This window comes from Dermacentor variabilis, chromosome 4 (genome assembly GCF_050947875.1).
Source record: "Dermacentor variabilis isolate Ectoservices chromosome 4, ASM5094787v1, whole genome shotgun sequence".
Taxonomy (NCBI): Eukaryota; Metazoa; Arthropoda; class Arachnida; order Ixodida; family Ixodidae; genus Dermacentor; species Dermacentor variabilis.
The window spans coordinates 47,808,541-47,834,572 of NC_134571.1; the positions used below are offsets into that span (position 1 = coordinate 47,808,541).

General features: G+C 45.4%; 1 protein-coding gene across 1 annotated transcript in view; it reads right to left on the reverse strand.

Annotated features, from left to right (window-relative positions):
• The window catches only part of CngA (Cyclic nucleotide-gated ion channel subunit A), a 59,319-nt gene that overhangs the window by 14,604 nt on the left and 18,683 nt on the right, over window positions 1–26,032 (reverse strand). The window contains exon 2 of the mRNA XM_075688915.1: window positions 11,995–12,061. The gene's annotated coding sequence lies outside the window, so the exon portion shown is untranslated. The remainder of the gene's footprint in view (window positions 1–11,994; window positions 12,062–26,032) is intronic.

The following is a 26,032-nucleotide window of genomic DNA, read 5'->3' on the forward strand; positions in this document are numbered from 1 at the left end:
ATGTTTCGCCCTCTTTACGCTCAATGGCCAAAATACTCTGCGCGTCAGATCTTTAACCTTTCGTTCCCCTTTCATCTTACTGCAACGCTGAGTGACAGGCTAGAACACAGAAGATCAAGCCGACGCCTAAGCCTTTTTTTAATAATAAATCTCTCTCTGATAAGCTTCTGCTTGTGCTAAATCCTCAATTTTGCGCTACATATTTTCCACTTTTTTTTCTAAAGGCACCGATCTAACAAGTTTGCCCGCTGCTACGTCAACTGGATCGTTTATCTCGAATTATTTTTGAAAACATATATACGTTTAACAGGAAAGAGAAAGCGAGGAGCAGGCTGGCAGCTGCCACCGAAGGAGGCAGAAAGCCTGCGTACTCTTCAGGTGACAGCAGCACAGAAACGGAAGATAGGAAGGTGGGGTGTTCATAGGAAAGACACACAAATGCAGCATAAATCGACAAAATATGGTATCAAAAACTATAGGTGCATCTAGTATTAAATTACAACTCTGGTGTAAGCTTTTAATTAAGAGTAGTCTTAATTAATGGGTGCTTTTACGACACGCGTACACGACGGCTGTGCTCAAGGTTGTGGTTCTCTGCGGGCCTTAATGAAAAGCATCAATCAACTCTATTCATCACGTGCACACTGTTCAGTTACTTTTGCTCCGCTTGGTTAAATATGAAAATTACCTGCCTGCATTTTATTCTCGTTCTTTTTTCTCGTCATCCTACCTAGTAATCAATTTGCCCGACCAGAGTGCCGTCCGGACGATGCCATGCGCGAGCAGTACTGAGAACCCTTGCTAGAGCCACCTTGGCAACGGTAAAGTGATAAATTCGAACGATGTACTTTATTACGACGTACATGGAGGTTGGAATTCTCAGGCGTTTCTTATATATATATATATATATATATATATATATATATATATATATATATATATATATATATATATATAATTCAGGAAAGACAAGAAGGTGCCTTTATGGGAGCTCGCTACTCTTATTCGTAGGGAAAGCAAAAGTAAAAGCCCTGAAAACACTGAAAAACGCTGCAGACATTCACATTATATCACGAACATTTGCGAAGCTCTGTGCATGAGTAAAGGAGGGCACGTAATAGAATAAGATGACGCTCTCAGGCACACACTTACCGTATATACCGTAAAAAAAATCAGCTCAAGACAGTGCAAAAACACGCACGTACGTGTCACACTTGGTCCCAGATCTTAGTTCGGCGCAGAAAAAGTTGTCTTTTTAGAAAATTTGACGGCATATCGTTCAAATACTGTCTCGCCTTCACTTGCCGAAGCTCACCATTTCCCTAATAATTCTCGAGTCAGATGCGACAACGCGGACGACTCGAAAACAACCACACTGTAAAATAAAAGGGAGAGTAACGTTTTCCCGCACAAACATGATTTAAGGCCGATAACATGTCCTAAGCCCATTTTCCTTTTCTATTTTTTTCCTCATTTCCTCTTTTACGGTATGGTTCTCCAACTGCAATAACTTTTTCCGGAAAAGAATTTGGTGGCGACACGCGCGATTTTGACGCCATATCTCGATCGAGAGAGCGCGGGAAATGGCCCGCTACCGTCTTCCGTCCACCAATAACGTAAAAGGCGTTGAGACGGCAGCGATAGAAAGTCATATGTGTCGCTCCATAAACCAAAGGGGCCGTAAAACGACACATGAATCTAAGCATCGATTTTTCTTTTATCGTTTTCGACAATACATCCCCGCTTTACGGAGCAGTCGTAAAGAAAAGTGAGACGTGCTTGCCGATCACCAGAGCGAGTTGCATGGATTTATTTAAGCGTGCTCTTTCCAACTATAAGTGCACGCTATACGGATAGGGTCAGTCTGTGCGCTGTCGGAGAGCGTTAGTATACGTTAAACTGACGGCCGAGAAAGCGGCATTAAACATTGTTATGTTTTGTTTCTTTTTTCTTACGTACTGATGTATCTCTGGTGATGTCTAACTTAAATATCTGTACCTCCACGACAGAAATCCTGGGAGCGATTCGACAAAACTTGTTCGTCAGAGCACTTTCTTATTAGCCGGCCATCTTCACGAATATGTCTAACATTAGGACAGCTTGTCAGCGTTCGTTACTAATAGTGAAAGCGTAAAAAACTTATTCTAGAGCGAATGTTCTCAGCTGGCAGCGATTTATTGATTGTTTGGCTGATTGATTGATACATTAATTGATCGATGCAATAACAAACTTCACTCGTGTTCCTAATTATTACCGCTCTCTAGTAAAGATGGTCTTCGAAATTTTTATATTTCGTTCATTCTGGACTTGTGAAATATGGAATGTACTTTGTTTTCATTCCCAAAGGGGCGTTTCTTTCTGTCTTTCGATTGCTTGATTATTATTATTATTATTATTATTATTATTATTATTATTATTATTATTATTATTATTATTATTATTATTATTATTATTATTATTATTATTATTATTATTATTATTATCTGTTTTGAACACATATACACAATTAACAGGAAAGGGAAAGCGAGGAGCAAGCTGGCAACTGCCACCGTAAGGGGCACAACGCCTGCCTACTCTTCAGAAGGGAGGTCACAGCAACACAGAAATGGAATATAGGAAGGAGGAAAGACGAAAGGAAGAGCAACAGGACAAATCTAAAGACTAAAGTAGATCACAGTAGAGACCACACACAGAAGGGACGGCCACTGAAGGTCACGCTACCATAGAATGTTGAATAGAATTGTTTCGACGCTACAAACGTGAACCTCTAAAAAAGTAAGTAGAGCGCGATGAGCCTATCACGTTTAGATGCATAACCACTGGGGTACAAACATTCGCCGAGTGTCGTACATCGCGGGCCAAGGAGATGATAGTCTTTCACTAGCGACATGCGCTGCGCACTGAAAGCGCGACATTCAAATATAAGGTGCTGAACTGTCCCGCAGCAGCCACGAGACCTACACGATGTAGTTGCCACACGTCCTTGTCTGTACAAACGTTCGTGCACGTTCACGCAACCAACCCTCAGCTTGAGCAGCTGTGCTCTAGCGCGACGAGGTAAGCTTCGACCGCGAACATCGGGCGGGAATGTTTCATTTGCGACGCGCTGGTCTGGATGTTGCTTGAGTAGGTGGCGACGAATCAGCAGACGAGCGTCAAGCTTGCACAAAATTTCTGGGCAGTCACAGTTTTTATGAGAGCAAGTTGAAGCGAGCCGATCAGCCTCTCCATTTCCGGTGATTCCTACGTGTGAAGGTATCCATTGAGCAACGAAAGATACCCCACCTGATAAAATTTTGCTCGAAGAGTCAGTAATGCTGCGCACAGGTGGACAATCAATCTCACTTCGTTGTAACCTGCTAAGGGCAGCGCGGGAGTCCGTAAAGATGGCAATCTCCGATGTCGTGAACTCCTCTTGCACGTATTTCAGTGCAACATTAATCGCTGCTATACCTCCGCAGTTGTTGACGATGTTGAATGAGGTATTTGAAAGATACACCGTACTTTAGTCGAAGGGCAGAAAAAAAGCTGCAGCGGCGCCTCGACCGTCGCTGTGTACAGATGCATCTGTGAATACTTGAAGATAATCTGGAAACTTTTCGAACATGTGAGACTGACCCAATTGGAATACTGCCGAAACAGACATATCAGCCTTTTTGTACATGTCAGGGATTGTTAGGTAAATGCGGATTATGTGTTTCGTGATACCTTTTGGAAGCGGAGGCGTAACTGACGTAGCATGTTCAGAAATATCAGTGATATTCATAAATAATGCCGGCATTTTTCCCACGCGAGACATGGATTTATGCAACACACATACTTTCCGACCAATAGTCAACAAGCGTTATTCAAGAGTGCACAATATAACCGCTATCACGAAATTTGTGTTGGAAAGTGGCACTGCGTAGAGGCATACCAGTACAACTGCTAACAATAGGCTCATCTTCCACATGCAAAAAAAGGTGGGATAATTAAGCGTTTTGTTTATATCAATGACTTTTATTTGCACTGTTCATTAACACGCTTTGTGGCATAGTGTCATTACACATTGTATCAGTGGCATTTTTTTTCGTGCTGTTGCTTTCCTGGTTAACCACCCTACCTTTCATTTATCATTTTCTCTCTCTCTCTCTCTTCATTTTTGCGCTGTGACATCGCTGCTTGTATTTACTGCTACCTAGTCACTTCCGTAAGCAAACTATATGAGCAAAACTGTACATAGTCGTACAGGCGCACAAGTGTACAACCCCCCTGATCACGGAACAGAGTAACCCACGTCGTATTCGCGCAGCAACAGCGCAATATGTTCATGTCGATAGCAAAAAATTACATGCACCATAATTCATTACGCGCACATAGCTAATTAACTACATTTGTTTTAATTATGCATGCACAGATGGTTACATTACTTAGACTAAAACCGGGCAGTGCCAGCTCCTGTTCGATTAGCACAACACCTGAGGCTAAGACAAATTTCGAGGTATCTGGAAATACAATGACACTACATGCAGCAGTTTACTGAACTTACTGCGATCAGGCTCAATGCGATTTCTTCCTTTCTTTCTTTCTTTCTTTCTTTCTTTCTTTCTTTCTTGCTTTCTTTCTTTCTTTCTTTTATTACACTTTTCTCTGGCTATGCGTGCGGGAAGCCCTTTCGTGCACACTCGTAAATATGTGCGATGCCAATGCGTTTTGTAGCACTCTGCACAGCCTGGGGGTATCACTGGATCTTGTGACTGCAGACAAAAGTGCTGCATACGGGGCTTGCTGCTGCGTTAAATAGCGAACGCTGTTCAAATTTTCGATATTGATCACAATGGTAGTGTACAGAGACAGTCTAAGAAAACAAACCAGACTTATCAAAAGACGATTGCCGGCCACCGAGAATCCAAGTTTTATGAAGTACTGAAACAAGTCTGATGTCAAAGGTCCTGAGACAGAACACAAAAGCGACAACGGGTGTGATTTTGCGAGTTTATGCGCTAATGATTTTAGAGGATGACTGAGCCTCAGGATAAACTACTGTTGTTTTTTTTTTCATTCGTCATCGACTCTCGATACTCAGAAACTCATGTAGGGCACCACGGCTTCGCAGAAACAAATCTCTCTGCTCCAATGAAGCAACCGGAGGACAAGTCGGTGAGGATTTAAGGAAAAGGGTCGGACGAAGACGTCGTTCTTTTTACCTTGATCCCTGGGGCTTACTAAAGAATCGTGGATTCGGCCATTTTAAACTTTCCTTTATAATACTAACAATTTAAATCAAGAGAAATTATTTTTACACTGACGTAGTAGTTTCCTTTGTAGCAATTGCTACAAAGGAAACTCATACGGGTTCCTCGAAGGAAAGCCTCAGAGTTGAAGAAAAATTCGTCCTGGTCCGGGAGTCGAACCCGGGACCACCGCCTTTCCGGGGCAGCCGCTCTACCATCTGAGCTAACCAGGCGGCTAGCAGATGGCAGGGCGAAGTCGAATTTGTCGACAACACGAAGCAAAGGCAAGAGTTTGACGTAGTAGTTCTGCGGAAACCCGTAAGGTGGAGAGAAGTAATGACTTCTTCAGCATCATCAGCAATGGCTTATAACCATCCCTCCTACCCTAAGTAAGCAAATATGCAATTGCTCATTCCTCTCGAAATGTAGAGGATATATATATATATATATATATATATATATATATATATATATATATATATGTGTGTGTGTGTGTGTGTGTGTGTGTGTGTGTGTGTGTGTGTGTGTGTGTGTGTGTGTGTGTGTGTGTGTGTGTGTGTGTGTGTGTGTGTGTGTGTGTGTGTGTGTGTGTGTGTGTGTGTGTGTGTGTGTGTGTGTGTGTGTGTGTGTGTATGTAGTCGTCCACGCAAATTTATGAGTAAATGTGTGTACGCACCTTCATTTGAAATTCTGTGTAACCTCTGCATCGTGGGCTGAACAGCTATGCTGGGCATCCGCCGTCACAGAGTGGCATGGCTCATGATTTCTCTGTCTTTTTTTGTACCTTTATTTCTTTTCCTCTTTCTTTTTTCTTTCTTTAGACTCATGGCTGAATGACAGTATTCTGCAGCCCTGCTCAGCCGACGTAGCACGTTCAAAACTCCGCCAGCTAGTAGTGCTTCAGCGGGCATCGTTGAAGATTGAGTTAACGCATTCCAGAGATTGCATTGCTTCTGTTCACGAAAAACGCGAAGCGCGTTAGTCACGTTGGCCGCTTAGGTGCACAAAGTCCTGGCGTCATAGAGTGCGAAGCTTTCCAAACATCCAAACAGTTTGGCGTTAGCAACGTCATTTTCACAACCATCCGCTCATGACAGGCAGCTCAAGACAGCGCAATGAACGCCAGAGTTCATTGTGTTGCAGAAGGGCAAATGCAAACGTCTGCCGCGTATGGTGTAAAGGCAAATGCAAAAAGTTTGCCGCATATGGCGTAAGCGAGGCATGTATATATGCTTTACGTGCTATTCGAACGAGGTATCACACACATAGGGTTTGGTGACGACAGTACCATGAAAAACATCTAACACGCATTCCTAATATTTTCACGGGCAGGCAGTTACATATACGCTCAACTTAATGGGCAGGCTTAAGGCATGTGGCCTTATGATACTGTCACTTTCGTGAGCGGGATACTTGATGCTTGTGAAACAAAAGCTGGTTGTACTTTTAAAAACGAAGCAACCTTGATCATATTCTGTGCCTCCTTGCTCTTACTTTTCATGCCTGAAATGCACACCGAACGATATCCTTATATTACTCCATGCTTGAAAGCCCGTTTTGTTGTGTTCGAAGGTGCGAGTACATTTTATATTTGTAGATTTCAAACAGAAGCTACAAAGATTGTTGCTCGGAATCACGAAAGTACTGTCACGTAATCGTGCTTCACCGGCGCGATAGCTGTCACCGTTTTGTCGCTTTAATCGCTTTTGTTGCGCGCATATGCCAATCACAGAGTAGACTTCAGCGAGGGGAGTTTTGCGTGTCTGGACCTCTACTCCTGCTCTTCAGAGGCGAAGGCAAGCAATGGAACCCGGTTGAACTGTTTGGACACGAAACCGTATATACACAGCTAGCAAAGGAACTGGAACACCTAGAGCTTCCGCGTTTTTCCTGTTTCATACTTTTGCGAGCACCACGTCTAACTGTGGTTCAATATCCTTTACCAAAGGGCCAATAGTTCGACCATACAGCGCACTTAAGTGTTCGAGAAGGAACCACGTGCACTGACAGCGTACAATAAAATAAGTATCCAGATTGAAGAACTGACCAAACACCGGTCCTTCTGATCATCACTTCAGATCAGAGCACACCGCTTCTGCATTCATACGCGAGTTTGGTCTAATAAGTATGGTTAGCAATGAACCGAACCCTTAGGACAAGCCGCTTGAGATCGTCTTGTCACAAGGGACTCCATTTCACCTCAGTGGAAATAGGTGTGTGGATACAATGTAACGCGTCTCGCGAGTCCAACAAAACAGGGGGATTGCTAGAACGGTATTAAGCTTTCCTCTCGAAGATAGTCTGAATGGAAGGTATTGCCGCCTAGATTGAAGCGTAAACTGATGGCGCATTACGGCCAGAAAATGTAAATTGAAGGCATTGCTGCCGAACGGCACCCTATATATATTAAATCATAAACAAGAATCATTACAGCCGAGTGCTTCCCTATATAGACATAAATGTAAACTGAGGACATTGCCACCGAGTGGTTCCCTACACGACAGTGTAGACTGAAAGTGTATATTACCGCAGAGCGACACCTTATACGACAGTGTAAAGCGATAGAATTACCGTTCAACATACGTCGCAATAGGTACTCGTTCTAGTTGTCGTTTACAGCTTTGCTATCCAACCAGCTTCACAGCGTAGATTGGAGACCGTTTTTTACCACAGAGCGACACCAGAGGCGACCGTGTTAACTGATAGCATTACTGTCGAGCTGGAAGGCTTGCCGCCATGGCTCCTATCTGCTTAAAGGGCCATTCATTTTTTTAGCTTAGTGTAGGCAAGCATCAGCGGTTTCTTCACTTCATCATACATTCTTTTTCACTGGAATATTTTCCTCACAGCCAAGTTGAAACTACGTTTACGTAGTGATTTCGAGAGCTTTCAAAGGTTCATTACAGAATGGGATTCTGAGAAGGAGACCACGCGAAAATGCAGGACGTTGACAGCTTCTATTATGCAGTAGAATGGTTCTACCAATCATCAGAAGAACAGTTGTGCTACTCTGTGTCGACGACTTCTTCCATTAATTTCTCAAAGATAGGCACGTTTATGGTGGTCAGGGTGAAAAGCAAGGAAGAAATATGCAGCCCTGGATCAGCCTCTGACCCCCAGCACGAGAACGTGGCTATATCAGCCGATCTGAGGAGTCATCAGCGTCAGCGTGTGCTCGAAGGAGCTATCGCACGGAGCTGGCGGGGTGAGAACGATTGGACAAACAAGAATACGAAAACTCGATGGCACCTCAACTTATATCTGCCGTCTGGATATGCTTTGGGAACGAACGAACAAATAAACAAGTTGCCGTGAGAGAAAGCGGCAAAGACGAAAAAGGGATGAGGAAAGTGAAAAAGAAACTGATTGCGAGGAACTTGCAAGATACGCGTCTCGGAAAACGAAGATGTGACTCAGCAACAAAGCGAAATGGTCAGATAAAGTAGGTGTTTATGAAGTAATCAGGAAACTCATTGCAGAGGGCAATACGGTGACATTAAGTATAAGAAAGCTAACGTCCATGACACGAGGGCTCATGAAGCTGCCGACGGGTCAATACGTATTTCGTCGTAGGTCTAAAAGAAACGTTATTTGCAATGACCGCGCAAGAGGTGCGCTAAACACAAAACACACCGATGTGGACTTGGTTACACAACAGTCACGCCCAAATGCATCTGTGTGAAACACCAAAGAACCTTTAGGACTAAAGTTATTTATTCGCTTAAAATCCAGCAAATGTTTACGCAAAAGCTCATGATACGTAAATGCGCCAAGCTCACAAACCACACAGCAGCCAAGCCTTCCGGGATGTGTTAAACCCCAACGTCTGCTCCTTCCCTCTAAGCCGGTGTAACCAAGATAAATTGCCTTTCATGGGTGTACGAATGATGTATAGGCGTAAGAATAACGTAGAGGCGTAGACATGCAAGAAGCATTACAAACCCGCGCAGTAGACCACACTAAAATTGCGCTAGACCTACACTTCAGTTAGAATAAAGAAAATCGGCGTTTGCGGTAGAATTGTTTACGTTTTTGTTGAGAAAAAGCATGACTTGCATTGCAGCCAACGCTGACATGCCCGCCTTAGTGAACAGCAGCGCACTCGTCGCTGTTACCATACACCAGGAACGTGCATCCTCGGCATAACCACCAATCTGAAATCCGGGCTTAACGTGTTCCTTGCAGTGCACCATGTAAGCCATGTCAGAAAGCAATAATTCGTACCACCGCTATTTTGCTACCGCTTCCGCTTTACGCGCTTTGTGACCCGTCAGCGTGCTGGCGCTTATTAATGATTCTCGCTGCATGCCTCTCTACGGATCGATAATTATCGTAACAGGCGCCCTAATAAGTCACACCCTCAGTTAGTGAAGAACCGATTGCCAAGCTAAGCCGCTTAGTGTAAAGCTTAACGTGGTCATCGACTGCTAAACGAAACATTGTCCCGCCGCGCTCTTGCGAAGAACAACTGAGCAGCTGGAAGAATTAAACAACGAATCGATCCAAGAAGAAGAGGCGCCGTGTACGTCAAAAAATGCTGACGCTGTACGCAATCATTTTCTTAGTCATCATTGCCTTTCCCCTACGGCTCATTAACATATACACAGAATCTTGACAACGGCGTTGAATCTTCGACAAGATACTTCGATCACACCAATTGTCAGCCTGACCCTATCATTTCGACACGCAATTCCGCACATTCCTTTATTCTTGCACGGCCTTTGTCGTGTCATTTCATTAACTGATGTGCAGAGTGTTGCAACACTAAAAGGGTGCCACCTACTGCGATGAAGCACAACGATGCACCGCGTCTCGCAGGGGCGCCAGCTCTGCCGGATGCAGCTGCGCGATGATGAGTCGGCTGCGGTTTCATGATTCATGCCTGCGCGCGCTGGCGGTCAGCCAGCCACTGGAGCCACGCCCATCGCTCTAGCCGTGAAACATTGAAGCGAAGCTACTCCAGGACAGCCGAGCCCCGGTCTTGTTTCTTTCTCCAATGCTCGAGTGTTGCACAAAAAAACAACCCCTTTCGTGCGGCGTTCTTTCGCTAGCGCTTCCCCACGAGTAGTTTTTCTTTCTCTTTTACTAGTTCGTGATCCTACACTCGGCACATAAGCATAGTCCCAGCATCGTGCTTAATACATGCGTAGAACGACGCAGCAGGGAAAAGAACACTGCCAAAATTGTGCCAAAATTTATGTCCGCGTAATGACTGGGCCTGGTTATTGGGTGTTTGTTGCGACGCCTGCTTGTTGCTATACCGCGTGCCATCACTTTTGGCGTCGGTATATGTCTATGAAGAGCCTATGGAAACAATTGCTGCAATAGAGCTATCAGCTATCAGGCTACTGTAAATAGACGAGTAGCTAGAACTAGGCGAGTTCGAATATGTTCGCGATCTGTTAGCGCTACAACTAAACAAAGAAGAAAAAGAGAGACGATCACGTCAGAGAGGTCATAGTTTCTTCTTTTCTTTGTTTAGTTGTGCTGATGGATCATGCACTGTAAGTAGCCCTGCTGGCTTTTCGGAGCGGCCGGCTCAATACGTGTTGCGCGCAGCGGACACGCGTCCACACAAACACAGACCCACACGCACGCACAAACGCGCACACAGACACACACAACCAAGCACACACACACACACGCACACACGCACACACATGCTTTGAAGTGCTCACTGCCCCCACTAGCAGACGGAGATGCAGTTCGGCTGATTCGGTCACCGCTGGCGTGCTCCGTTTAATTTCTGGTGTGTCTGTACAGTGCAGCGCAAGCGTAACACATGGAACAAGCGGAACAACACTTAATGTTTTGTTGGCGCCTAGAATTCTGCCAAAGCCCGATGACAACTTTTAGAATGAAAGAACGCTCGTATTTCAGACAGCGAAAACCAACTGTCTGTGCTAATTAACTTGACGTTTATTGCATGGAGGGTTGTCTTGTTGGTTTCTTTAGGGGACACGAAAGCAGAAGCGTCAAATTAGTTTGTAAGCGGACATTCATTGTACAAAACTTTGTCTTAAGTTTTATCATAGGTAAAGGTTACTAAAAGATAAAATGAATGCCAAACTCATCTTTCTAAATTTCGTTACCCGCCGTGGTTGCGCAGTGGCTATGGTGTTGGGCTGCTGAGCACGAGGTCGCGGGATCGAATCCCGGCCGCGGCGGCCGCATTTCAATGGGGGCGCAATGCGAAAACACCCGTGTACTTAGATTTCGGTGCACGTTAAAGAACCCCAAGTGGTGCAAATTTCCGGAGTCCTCCACTACGGCGTGCCTCATAATCAGAAAGTGGTTTTGGCACGTAAAATCCCATAAATAAATAATAAATTGCGCTGTCAAATAACTATTTTGCTATATTTTAGTCCATTTTCTTTCAATTTATTATTTTTTCGCACGGGAGGACTACAGAGATGTTGCGATTTGACTATGGCCTTAAATAAGAAGCCCTTGATTTCCTTTTTCCCCTTTTTCCATAAATAAATAACTTAACGCAGGCAATCGGCGCCAAAATCTATGACGACATGGGGACACGGTACCGACCTTTCAAGATGGGCACCGCTACACGTAATTGTGTTTGACGTTTTTCTAGCGTAGCAAGCCGGCGATGACGACAGTACTGACATATATGCAATCCCAGAAGTCTAAACTGAACCCTTTAATGTGGCCTGGTTCTGCTCTGCTTTTTTTTTTCTCTCGTCACGTGGATGATCAGCATTACAAGTGGAGGAACAAGCCTTCACCGGTGAAAGACGATACTTCGAGAGGAAATCTTGCTTACCTGACGACACCGAAGTAAGTGGTGCTCAACTGAGGCATGTGACTGCATCTTGAAAGACTGCGGCCGCCTGCAGGAAACAGTGCTAGCATCGTTAAACATGTTGACGGTTAGGGCGAATAGTTAATTCATGGCAGGAAATTAGGAATGTAACCGAAGATAAGAACACATAAAGCCACAGGAAGAACATTGTCTTCCACCTACATCAATTTTTAAGGATCGACATGATATAGTCTAATCTACTTACAACAGCGAGGTTCAAGCAAGCGTTCAGAGGGACGACCTCTGGTCTCTTCATCACGATGGCGCAGCCTATATGAAAGCTTAGTTTTAAGGCGGCCCATCCTTAAGCCCAATGCTTGTGAGTCCTTGCCGTCCTGTGTCCCTCCTTCCAGAGAACGCATTTCATGCTAGTTATGGACACGTTACCTGAGACTATTTCAACATTCGGGATGCCAAGAGATGCCGTCCATGCTTCCTTATTATGGATACCGCTGCCGTAAGTATACCGCGTCAGTACCGCGACCGACACCGCCCCTAGCTCCTCGGGAGGCTCGCCCGGGAGACATACGGACGTCACGCGAGCGATCTCGCTTTTATTGCAGCAACTTGAAAGCTACATAGCCACGGCACCACCCGGCCTACAGCGCGCTGCGATACTATCGCCACCCGTCTCGGAAATAGCCGAGTTTGAGGGTGATGCCGATCTTCAAGTGCAGAAGGTGAATACGGTTGATGCTCGCCATTCCTGGCCGGACAACAACAAAATGATTGGTGGCACAGGGGCGACTTCGTGAAGCCCCCGAGGTGGGAAACAATTACGAAGGTTACAGTTCCTGGGCAGAATGGAGTGGAGCTTCGATAATTGCTTTCGGAAACCTCTCCGCTCCATCGGCAACGCAGCCTCCACGCCCACCATGGTTTGAGCACCTGGCGGCACACGCTCATGAAATAACGCAATCGGTTTTACTTCAACGCATAAACATGTAGACGTAGACCACTGCCGTTACCTTGAATTGCTGTCTACGCCGCAGTCTAGCTGCGGCGACGACAACCCAACGAAGCTCGGGAGAAGCACCATCTCCGCGGCTCTGCAGCTGCGCCTGACAAGGACTCGGCAGACGGACTCGCAGTGTGCCCCTCTGTGGACTCCTACTGCGGCCTGTATTTTCCGCACCATGTCTCGGACTTCGAGACCCCTTCTCAACCACATCAGTCGGTGACGCGGCCTTCGCGCTCATGATCGCTTTGCTACATGAATGGGCCGGCTCCTCTCGTACTTGACATGCTACCGCTCCGAAACCTCGGCCTGTCTGCCAGATCCAAGAAACGATGCTTGCGGACCCATGGGAGCCCCACCTCGAGAGTTCCCTGCAGTCACTAACCAAATGCGTGGTCGTTCGCCGAGCACCGAGCGAGTTGTCCGTGAAGGAAGCCAAGGCGACGAACACGGCTGAGGTCACAATTAGCGAATACTTTCCCCTGCGGCCAAAGCCTCCTTATCAGATGCCTAAGAGACCCCATGTTTCGACGCAGATGCAGTTGTCCCGTGTTGGGAATCTTAACAGCTCGCACCCCCGCCTATTTACCTACTATACATAGCGGGCACGTCGTCTCCGGTGGATGTCGCGACTCCTGTCCATGAATTGCCATTAATTTCACTTTCGGACATGCACGACTCGGCATTACGCGGCATGTCATCCAGCTAGGGTGATTCGAGCATATCGGCCAACCTCGATCCCTAAGCGGCGATGGTATGAAGGCACACGCAGTAGCTGAGCAGAGGTTTTTGCTGTTTGCACGGTGTGTCAGTGTGGCAGGCCACTGTTTTGCGTCCAGCCTCTCCAGCGGTGCTTTCGCAACGGCGACGGCATAATCGCCTGCGAGATGTGCGACCGTGCGAAAAAAGCCAATGCCGCCAGTCAGAGCCATCTTCGGTGGCCAGGGTGGTCATGAAGTCGCGCTGGAACCTTGCATGCGTGGCGAAGTGCGAAGATGAAAGGCATAGGGCAGCGAGAAGAATGGGAACGTTATTTATGCATATAAATACATGTATGCCAGGTTGCAGCATCCCCGCACCGCATTCTCTCTCTCGCCTTACTGTTGTGCAACCAACGCCGCCACCAATTACCTCAGTGCCGGTTACAGCGCGCAGTTGTTCAGTCAAGCATGGCCCATTTAGGTGTCCTGTGGCATACGCCTGTACTAGCCCGTCTTGTTGGCCGGCCATGCTGCAATTCGTCTTACTCCATTTTTTTCTTCATGTTTTTCTTGCAGCGTTGATATTCTGAAAGCAATATCGTATTCTGGGCAGATGCTAGCGGGAGAAACACCTTTGACTTTGAGTGTTTCTGGCTGTACGTCAAGTTATAGCTGTTTTCTGATCAATCAACGGGCCGCTGATCCCAAAGTGGATGAAAACATCGCGAGCAACCAATAAGGCAGCAAGGCCGCTGCTACCGATTATTGAGTTTGTATTTGCCATCATCAGACTTGTGCATGCAACCACATCCACGTACGCTGAAACAAAAAAGAAGAAAGCAAGAGCAAAGAATGAACATAGTATGCACAGGTATACAGGGTGTTTCAACTAACATTAGCCAGTTATCTTTAAATATGCCCATGCACTGTAAGACGACGCGACCAAATGCATGTTGCTCACTTTTGTATGTAGTGTGTCACGCTATTTTTCGTATTTTGCTTATTTAGATAATTAGTCAAGTATATTGGATCAACTTCTGAAGCAACGACGCTAGGAAAGGAATTCCAACTAGAAAGTTACACAGCGGTTTGCAAAACGTCCGAATAAACAGTTTCTGTATTTCTATCTGTTAAGTATTAGTGTTTTTCAGCTTACTGCGGATGGCCCGCGAAATAAAAAAGAAACACCACGTGACATCCCCGCTTGCGCGTCGTGATTGCACTGTTACCAAGCATTCCGCGCACAAACGAGCATAGCATTTAGCCCGATGTGCTGCCGCTGCGTCTGCTTATCTCTATCATTAACCACTGCGAGGGAAGCACATCGCTGGCGTAAACCGCACAGTCAACGCGTTTGTCAGTGCCCTGCTCCTTTTAAGCGGCAGGGGGTGGAAATTAATCTGGAGTCTTCTACGGCGTGACTCATAATCATATCGTGGCTTCGCCACGTAAAACCCCATAATTAAAAAAAAAATACCGGGAGCGTGTGGGGCGCTGTGTGATTGACCCGATGTATTTGTCTTTGTCAATGTCTAGCTTTCCATCGCAAACCAAAAACATGCATATGGGTCTGTCACTACGCCATCGCGTCTGTAATAACTCGATATTTGTCTGTTTCGAAAGAGCGATCGGTGAAGTGTTCCAGTTGCACGAATTCCGTAGGAATTTAATTGCCTTTCTTTGGAAGATCTCGAGCCCTCTATTGTTAACTTGACTACGATATCTCAAACCACTGAAGAATAATCGAGGATGAGGTGAATAAATTTATTGTACGCAAGTAACCTTATTTCTGGTGTGAACCTTCTCAGGCACCTTCTCAAAAAGCCCAAGCGCCATGAGGACTTCTTTTGAACGTAGGAGACCTGCTCGTTCCATTTAAAATCCGAGCTGAATACGATGCCTAAAAGCTCAAAAGATTTTACAAGAGAGTTTTATGGTCATTTATGGCGCAGGCAGACTGAAGGCGAATCCATTTACGCATTATAGCCACAGGCACAACTTTTTTGTTGATAAGTTACGTTCATTTGTCATGTTGAAAGGTAGACAAAACCTGAGGCACTACGCCAACCAAAGTAAAATTTAAAAGGTTTTGTATACCTATTCACCATATTTCATCCCGACCAGACGGGCTTCTGTCAAACACTGAACTTCATTTGTCATGTTGTACACCAAAACGTATTTTTAATAATGCCAAATTCATATAATGACATATAAAGCCTGGCCACGGGCACTATAAATTTTATTATATAGGCTGCCGTCGTCTGCAAATAACCCTATGTTTCGAGACCATCTAAGAATTCGAGACATTCTTGCACCACAAGAAGAAAACAACTTTCAATGTATCCTTATCGAGTGTGTCTACCTTGAAGCATATGCCTAAACGGTGGCCGCATAGCATCTTGTTCGTTCCAGAGGACAATATCAACAGTCTATGTGTAATTAACGGGGCAGCACCGTCATCCTTTTGATAAAACATCACTCCGAATGAAATTAAGGATGTAAGATCTAACTCCAGAGGCAACATTCTGGCCATTGATGTTATCAACAGGAGGGCGACAGGAGTTAAAAATTTTCAATTATGGGGTTTTACGTGCCAGAACCACTTTCTGAGGGATGCCATAGTGGAGGACTCCGGAAATTTCTACCATCTGGGGTTCTCTAACATGCACCTAAATAGAAGTACACGGATGCTTTCGCCCCAGTCAAAGTGCGGCCGTCCTGGCCGGGATTCGATCCCGCGAGCTCGTGCTCAGCAACCCAACACCATAGCCACTCAGCAACCACGGTGGGTCGCGCGAGTGGAGCGCCACAGGTGCCTGAAGCATCAATCCTATTCTATTCTACTCGTATCCCCAGGAAATATAGCGCATACTGAGAACCTTGTTTGGAGACCGAGGGCCAACAAAGTTAGTATATCGGGCCTTAGACGCGTTCAAGGCTGTCGCATTATAGGCATTCGTCTTTACAGTCCAAGGCTGTCGTATACAGTCTTTACAGCCATTATATAATGCTGTCGCCTTACAGTTAATTGAGTAAAGCGTAAGCGCGTGCGAGTTTTTTTCTGTTGTTGTCGTTCTTTTACATTGCTTTTCATTCAAGTTTTCTTTTCAGTTAGCTTAGCAATGCGTATATCTTACTTCTCTCTTTTTTTTTTCGCGTGCGATCATCTCAGATCATCATCGTCGTCGTCATCGTCGTCGTCATCATGATCATCATCATGTTCATCATGATTTGGGACAACCCATGTTTTCTGTTTGAGGTAATGTGACTGCAGTATGTTCTTTGTGATATGTCGTGGTATAAAACCACGTGCCTTAGGGTTCCACGATCCTCATTCTGTATCTTCGCATGAGGAAGTAACTCTGTTTAACGTTTGCGCAGCCATCTGTAAAAAACAGTGCTCTCGTTTCTCTCCCCTTTTCCTTTCTCATTTCCAGAAAATAAAGAAAGAAACAGCCGTATAATTTTTTTACGTGCGTCTTTGTAGGCTCTATCTTCAGATTCCCCGATGTGTTTCAGTGCCACAAAAGATTTAGACAGGAAACAGGTCTTACGGCCTCTTTGGCTGCGGCATTAGTTCACCTACTTTAGCGCACAGGCTGCAAATTGTCTGTAGTAAAATAATTCCAAGCTCTTAACTTATTTTACAATCCCACCGACCGCGCACACTGTATACAAAAAGGAAACGCTTTGTGGCACACAATATAGCGAAGAACGTGAAAGCTGCACAAGCATATCAGCGCTAGGCAAAATCACTTCAATTCTAAATCAGAGAACCGGATTTTGTGAATATATACTGATCTTGTCTTGTTTAATTTTGGTGGGTTTCTGCGAAGAGCCCTTGGTGTGAACTTTCTCGCACAATGTGTTTGTATTCTGTACACATTCATTATTTATCGTGATGTTCTTGCTACATATGTTTCTCCTAATACCACCATATTTATTGCCTACTGCGGCCCTTTGTGTGTCACAAGAAAACTGATTAAAGCGCGATGCTGCTGCTTTCTGAGATTTCTCTCTCCGAGGAAAAAAATAAGAGAGATGAGAGGGCAAAGCTATATGCCACCTGCCTAAACAAAGATGTAGACCAACAAAACTTTGATTGATTGATTGATTGATTGATTGATTGATTGATTGATTGATTGATTGATTGATTGATTGATTGATTGATTGATTGATTGATATTTAATTGGCTGTGTTGGAGTGCTCCGGGATAATTTTTACCAACTGGGTTTCACAACTATTCACCCAGAGGATTGTACCCAAAGAAATGTGTATATTATGTGAGGCCACCAGCAAGGCCACAACCTCCAGCAACTCATTAAAGCCAGCATCTGTGCCGCTTCAACTGGGACGCGTCCGCCGCGACTGGGGCTCAGAGCTGCGACTTTGTGCTAAGGTGGGATGATGGGCTAGGCTGCTGTGTATGATGAAGCGTAGAATCGTCGTCGTATAGCGGAGCGCGAGGGAATGGCAACGAAATACAGTTTCAAATCTGCGCACTGGGCATGTCTTCATCTATCTTTCGAATCCATCAACAACTCGAAGCAAAGGCACGAGTTTGCCAACCTCTTGCCTTTGCTTCGAGTGGTGTATGGATTCAAATTCGACCTGCCATCTGCTAGCCGCCTGGTTAGTTCAGATGGTAGAGCCCCTTCCCCGGAGAGGCGGTGGTGTCGGCTTCATGTTCCGGACCAGGACGAATTTTTCTTCGAGGCTTTTTCTTTCGAGGAACCCGTTGGGTTTCCTTTGCAGCAATTTGCGACGTTTTGGTGAATGCCTCATCTTCCATTTATTAATTCTTCATTTCCGCACAAACCCCGCTCGTCATATTGCGCTCGTCCATTATCAGCCGTTGCTTGCCTCTCTTTAGCTAGAGTAGCTGGAATCACGTGTCGCTGTGAGTAACAAAAAAAAAAAAAAGAGAAAGGTAATCGAGTTCCTTGGTTCCCCTTGTTTCTTTGGCTCTTTAACTTCAGCTTTTCCGGACCCTTCGAACATTAGGTGGGCGCTAATCCAAATTCCGCGACCGAGTGTCCGTGCCATCCAAGACGCACTGATAGCCTTCTGCCACCCCCCTTTTCCTTGTCGATTTGCCGCGACTTGCAATGCGAATTCTCAGCCAGATATGATCGACCCGTTCACCGCGGTTGCGAATCGAGGAGAAAGGATCGTTCCTAAGGGCGGAAAAAATCACGAATAGAAAATATTTCGTTCCTCTGTCGAGTATCTGGAGAAGCAAAGGACGGGCCTTTGTATATAACCCGTATTTATTTTAAACTCTCTCTGCCGCGAGCTCCCCGCCACCACGTGCCCGCATGCCCAGTTCCCGATAACAAAGAGCCACCGCATAGCCTGCCGAGCCTCCCCTTTCCTTCCAACAGATACCTTTCCGTCGCGTGCACGTATTTATAAAAACGAAACAAAACCACGGAAAACAACGATTTTGCGGCGCCGTGTTGACGCCTCTGAATGCTCAACATTCGTGGAGGCAGCGGTAAGCGGCACCCCGACAGTTTGAATGGGCGCGACTTCCCGAAATGCCGGCAAGGCTTGGTTCCCTCCACAACGCGCCTCCGGTTGCAAATCAATTTCTCATTTCCTCTTTTCAAAACGAGAATAGAAGGATCTTTCAACTGCAGGCTGACATAGCGTTGAGAATGGCGCTTCTTGCTTGATTCTTTTTTTTTCATCGGGCTTCCTTCAACGGGCTCAGCTTCCTTCAGAACTAAGGCATCCACCATGCGCCGGTGAAGGATGCTCTTATCGATCCCCAGAAATTACGGCAGCAACTCAATCGATTGCCGGCAGTTCTAGGATAATTTAAGAAGATTCCAAAAAGTGACAGCTTCTGTCTGCTTTCATACCGCCTATTGCGACTTATTCGTCTTGTTCGATATGTGAGAGAGAAGAAAAGTGGTAGAAATAGAGAATAGAAAAAGGGTCGAGGGGGGCGGGGGGAGAGGTGTAACCAGATGAGAATTTCCGGTTTGCTATACTACACTGTGGTGGACGAAGTAAGGGTCGGAAAAACAACAGAGAGAGATTTAAAAAAGAAGGAACAGGAAGGATGTTCCTATTAGAGGCATTCACACAGGTCGGTGTTTCACAAGAAGAACAGCAAGGCTTCCCTGCCCTCTGATGTGAGTAAGTCCCGTCGATGTTGTAAAGTTCTTCCGACAGAGGCTGGTCGTCTAACTGGCTTAGCACAGTGGAGAGCGCTTGTCTCTGCCTACTGCACTGCGGGCACTCGCACGGAACATGAGGGATTGTTTCCTCGTCGCCGCAGTGGCCACATGCTGCAGTGTTGGCCATCCCTATGCGGACTGCGCATGCTTCGGTAAACGCGAAGCTCAACCATATCGCGTACACAAAATGTTCGTGTTGCTTCGGTGAAGTCTTGGTCAAGACCGAAGTTATATGTAGGTTCCAGGTTTCATAAGCGGGCATTCCTCAAGTGCGCTTCAGTAGAGTGAGTTGTGGTGCATTGGCGTGCAAGTGTGCGGAGATTCCTTGCAACGTCTGTGCTATGTGAATCGGCAATTTTATAAAAGTGCCATGCAGAGAAAAAGTCGCCGTCTTGCCTGAAAGGAGAAGTATCGATTCCAATAGCGAATTTGTAGACAGCTATACGAGCTAAGAATATCAGCTTTATCGGCCGTATACATTTGTAAACATTCGCTTACTAACTAAATTAACAAGTATGGTGTCACGCGCACACAAGCAAACGTGAACGCATCTTACTCGATGAACGCAAAAACACGCTGTCAAAAACGCCGGTATGAGAAACACGGCAGAAGGAATGAACGAATTGACCTTCGTGTTGCCTCTCACTTCAACACCAACTTAGCGGCGAGAACATAGCGCACAAAAAGCAACCAGCCGTCGCTGCGCCTAGACTCTGTCCCCATCGCAAATCACTTTCAGGATATAGGCCGCGCGGCCGCGTCATACGCAGCAGCCGACGGAGCAGAACATCTGCCCTCTCCACCCGGTGCCTTGCGTGCGACGGAAGACGGTGCGCTTCGTCTCCGCTTTCTTTCGCACATATGGCATACGGCGCGCGGGGATAATTTTATCGCTCTTGGACTTCATACAGAGCATCACGGCGACGGCGATGATGATGTCAGAAATGTGCCTGGAGTGTCCATATAATTGCTATCACGATAAAAACATAACCGGGCCCTACAGTGGTGCTTTCTTCCAGGCGCGTTCCTTAGAATACAACTACGGCGTGCAGCTGCCGCCATAGTGAACTCTGGTGAAGGGCTTTCGGAGAAATGCGAGAGATGAACGAAAGGAGGGAGTCGGGAGGTGTGAGGAAGTGGATGGCTGCATTTTTGAAGTGCAGGCTAAGGAGAGAAGGCACGCAGGCATCCAGATTGGGTCGAGACACCCCGCATAGAGTTGCAGTAATGGAAGCCAGAAACACATCTGCTTCAAGTATGCTAGCTGATGGATTCAATTTCTCGGGCTCGAGAGGGAAGGCACTTGCCCGCTCAGCACTGGTGCGAGGACCGGCAAATAAAATAAAGGACAATTTTCCGGCTTTCCTTAAGTGATGCTGCTGCGGCGACCAGTTCCAACTAATGCATCAAAGAAAGAAAGAAAGAAAGAAAGAAAGAAAAGAAGAGAAAGAAAGAAAGAAAGAAAGAAAGAAAGAAAGAAAGAAAGAAAGAAAGAAAGAAAGAAAGAAAGAAAGAAAGAACAAGGGAACGAAACAAATGTCAGAAATTGCCGTACCTCCCGCTGGAGAATTCAAGGCCTCGTGCTCATTTCCGCCTTCTCTCCTCTAATCGTAATAGAGTAATCCAGTCAGTCTCAAACGAAAGAGAAGGCTCTAACATATTTCTACGGTATAGCAGCGTTCAAGCATTTAAAACGACGTTTTACTTCCTTTGCGTTTTCCCAAAGTCTACCTTCCTTCTTTCCCTCTATGCCTGTATTGTTTAGGAATTAACGTTTTTCTCAGCTTGACTTCACAAGCTATTGTCTACATCTATTTTTCCTGCATCCTGTTCTCTTTATTCGGTAGAGAGGAACAAAGACAATATGTGGCGGGCTCTGAGGCAAGGTGTGGTTTTGTGGTTCCAGCTTTGAAGTATGCCCAGCAACTTCCCAGAAATTATAAGGGTGTCTATTTAGAAGACGTCGCGATAGCGCACAAAACAGACCATGCTCAGGCAAGTCAGCTGATATCTCGCGCCAGCCGAGCTGATGGTGCTGCCCTACTCGTTTCGTCTTCTCCAGCGCCTGCTGCATATGATCTTTGATCTTCATTACGATTTCCAATATGCCCTTTGTATGCACCGGTATTCTGGGTTGAATAAAGCTTGTGCCCATTCTTCTTTGTAATGTGGCAAATTTATAATGTTCTAATGGCTACTGATAAATATTGGAATGAAGCTTGATGGATGCTGCGTACTCCTGGAAGTTCTTAATATATAATCTCGGAGTTCCAATCTGAAAATCAAGGAATTCGTGATTCATAACTGTGTATTCAATACTGACTCAATGTTGCGTATAGGAGGCTGTGAAGTATGATGAATAAGGAAACCAGGCTGACCGTCACGCCTGTCAGTCCCTCCTTCTGCCACCACCTTCCTTCACCTCATCATGCATCTACCTACCCTTCCTGTCTGTCAAGCAAGCGAAACCAAGCCAAGCAGAACCAGCCGGCCAGCTAGCCTGCCAGTCCGTCCATTATAATGTCATTTGTTGGTACTTCCTCTCCTTGTCTCTTAATTCACCCATGTTTATAGATCCAGAGCGTGAACTCACTGAGTTCACGCATGATAACATATAATCTACAAAATATGCTGGTTCACAGTTTATTTCGTCGATTGAGTTCCGAAACAGCCATATCATGAATGGTGCAATTTATTTCTGCAATACTGTCAATTCCTGCCGGGATTGACAGTATTGCAGAAATAAATAAAATAAATAATGAACGGTTCAGAATCGTTTACCGTTGCACCGTTTAATGCAGCATGCTGTGCATGTTCTTTTGGAACTTTTGCATGTCAGTCTGTCTGAGACTTCTATGTGCCTTTTGACTGTAGAGTGCACCCCCTACGCTTCCTTGGAAACTACGATTCAAACTGCAATTGTGAGTGAGCGTCGATCCTGTCCACATCGCGTCTTTCCGCCCTTATTCCGCTCAGCGACACAACATAGTAATGAACGCTTCGCTTCGCATTTGGATCAGCTTCAAATCTGCCATTCTGCGACATCGTAATATCCTAACTTTACCGCTCACAACTGCATGCAAGTAAAAACTATGTACAGTAAACCCCCCCCCCCCCCCGCCCCGAAAGAAGAAAAGAGCTTTCAGAGGGAAACAAAAGGATCAACTTTATTTACAAACGGTTCTTTGTCCGAGGCGCCAGCGACACTGGTACCCCGTTCTTATGTTGTCCTTTGGGGTTGGGAAATCTAGCTACGGATATGTACTACTCTCATGATACTGAACAAAAATGAGAAAGCAAGAAAAAGAACAAGAAAGAACAATGAAGAGGAGATCAGTCCATGAACTGCGAAGAAAGTATGCTATGGAAGAGCAAACAAAGAAGCATGAATTTGTTTCCATATTCCGGTAACATCGAACAGGAAGTGTTTGCATTTCCCCTTCCGGGTGTTTCCGAATCACGAAGTGCGGCAAAGTGATGCGCTGGGCAAGCCGGTCCTTCCGCTTCCTCTGAGAGAAATCTTCCCGGAAGGCGGTCCAGCAAAACCGATTCTTTTCGTTTTATTATTTTTCCTTGTGTAGAAGCACACAACTCGCTTGAAGGTTATACGCGACAAGGGGAGCCTCGCCCAGGAGCCACCGTTTTGACGGTACAGTCCAGTTGTTGAAACAATGGCTCAGTGCTGAGACTACTCTTATTCGACCACTGTTAATTATACATGAGATGGTAAAGTTGTGTCAGCGAGCAAAAACGAGATAGATAGATAGATAGATAGATAGATAGATAGATAGATAGATAGATAGATAGATAGATAGATAGATAGATAGATAGATAGATAGATAGATAGATAGATAGATAGATAGATAGATAGATAGATAGATAGATAGATAGATAGATAGATAGATAGATAGATAGATAGATAGATAGATAGATAGATAGATAGATAGATAGATAGATAGATAGATAGATAGATAGATAGATAGATAGATAGATAGATAGATAGATAGATAGATAGATAGATAGAGAAATGGCAGAGAGGTCAATAAGAGCGCCCGGTTTGCTACACTGCCCGTGGGGTAAGGGAGAGGCAAAATAAAAAGAGAAAAGAGAGTGAGAGTAGAACACTGCCTTCATGTGGGATCATGCATATATGTGTACGAACCATACACAATTACTCGGGCATGTCTATACTTCAAGAAGTACACCAGCCCGCGGATAGCCTTCTGCGCCAGCGACAGATGTTGCTTCGGTCCGAATACTCTTGATTTATAAATATGGGTTCGTGTCCAGCCGGCTTAAAATTATCCGGAGAGGTAACAAACGTCGCAGCGAGGACAGATAGAGGGGCATGGAAAAAAATGCAAGGCTTCCAACGGTCAATTGTAAGTAATTAAAATAAAGATACATCCACTCTAGCTACACAGATGAAGATTGCACAGGTGATTTATCCGCTTTGAGGGACGCAATTTTGGTTAAAAAGTAGGGTCCGTCAGTGCACAATTCAGAAAATGTTGTATTAATTTTATTAATTTCGCGATCCTGATATACGCTTTGATTAGGTGCTTGACGACTGCCGCATCCTAAAACAACTTCATTTTTTTGGATACGGCACAATTTCAGTATAGTAAGCAGAAACATCAGCAGAGATAAGACCGACACACAATATAAACCCAAGCGCAGACATGCCTTACGCTACGCGCCGTGGTTGCTTAGTGTCTATGGTGTTGGGCTGCTAAGCACGAGGTCGCGAGATCAAATCCCGGCCACGGCGGCCACATTTCGATGGGGCGAAAACACCCGTGTACTTAGGTTTAGGTGCACGTTAAAGAACACCAAATTTCAAGAGTCCCTCCCTACGGCACGCCTCATAATCATATTGTAGCTTTGGCTCGTAAAACCCCATAATTTAATTTTTTGTCACCTCCGCAGCACCGTATTTTAATTACGCCATTACAATTAGCCACAACGCAAGCCTCAAACAATTTTAGTAAGCAAGTAGGGCTATCCAATGCATAATTAACAGATATTTATTCATTAGGTCTTCTGTTTATTTATCTGTTTATCGTGATTATGGTATACGTTTATTTCATGCACTTGAAGAGCAATCTTATTCTAAGACAGCTCCATTTTTTTTTCGGTGTGTCTGTGTGCGTGGGGGGGGGGGGGGGGGGGGGACTTTTATAGCACTTGTGTTCTGATATACTCGTCATCCACTTTTGACACTGAGCACCCTAAGTTTGCATACAGAGGCGGTAATGTCGGCAGAAAAAACAAACTATGCACGTGACCCTGATTACGGCGTGAGAAAGAGGGCAGCCAGTCTTGTTTTTGTGCCAACCGAGAGAGCAGGAGCGCCGCTGTTATTACCTCCTTCCTACTTCTAGACTTGCGTGCCACACGGAATTAAAATCAATCAAATTCTGGAATTTCACGTGCAAAACTAGGATGTGATTACGAGGCCCGCCATTGTGCGGGACTCCGGATTAATTTTGACCACTTGGGGTTCTTTAACGTGCACCCAACGTACGGTACGTGGGCCTTATTGCATTTGGCCCCCATTGAAATACAGCCACCGCAGCCGGGATTTGATACCGCGTCAGTGGGCTTAGCAGCACAACTCCAAAGCCACTATGCCACCACGGCGGATCTATACTGAGTCGACCAAGTCAGATGGGATGTTCGTCTTTGCGTCGAGACCGAATGTGAAGCTACCGTGCTGAGTGCCAAATTCAGTGTCTCGAAACACAAGTGCTTTAGAAGTACCCAAGAAAATAGAGTTGTCTTCGACTACGATTGTCTTCAAGACTTGAATAGATGTGTGCCGTAATCACGAAAAAGGTAACAAACGTATATTCGCTAATTACGTATTGACTGACCTTACTTGTCCGTCGAAGAATAGAATAGAAGAATAGAAGAATAGAAGAATAGAAGGCTGCGCAACACCGCTTGCGCAGCCTTCTATTTCTTCAAATAACTTAACGGACAGTTTACCTATAGGGGGGAAGAGAGGTTAACAAGAGGTAGTTGTGGTTGGCTACCCTGTAAAGAACTGAGTAGCGCTTGTGTGCATAAACCTTATCAATATTATATAATCTTATCGTGGCTTTCTGGGTAATCGTGAAAGTCGCTCTTAATTACTACGTACGCTCTAA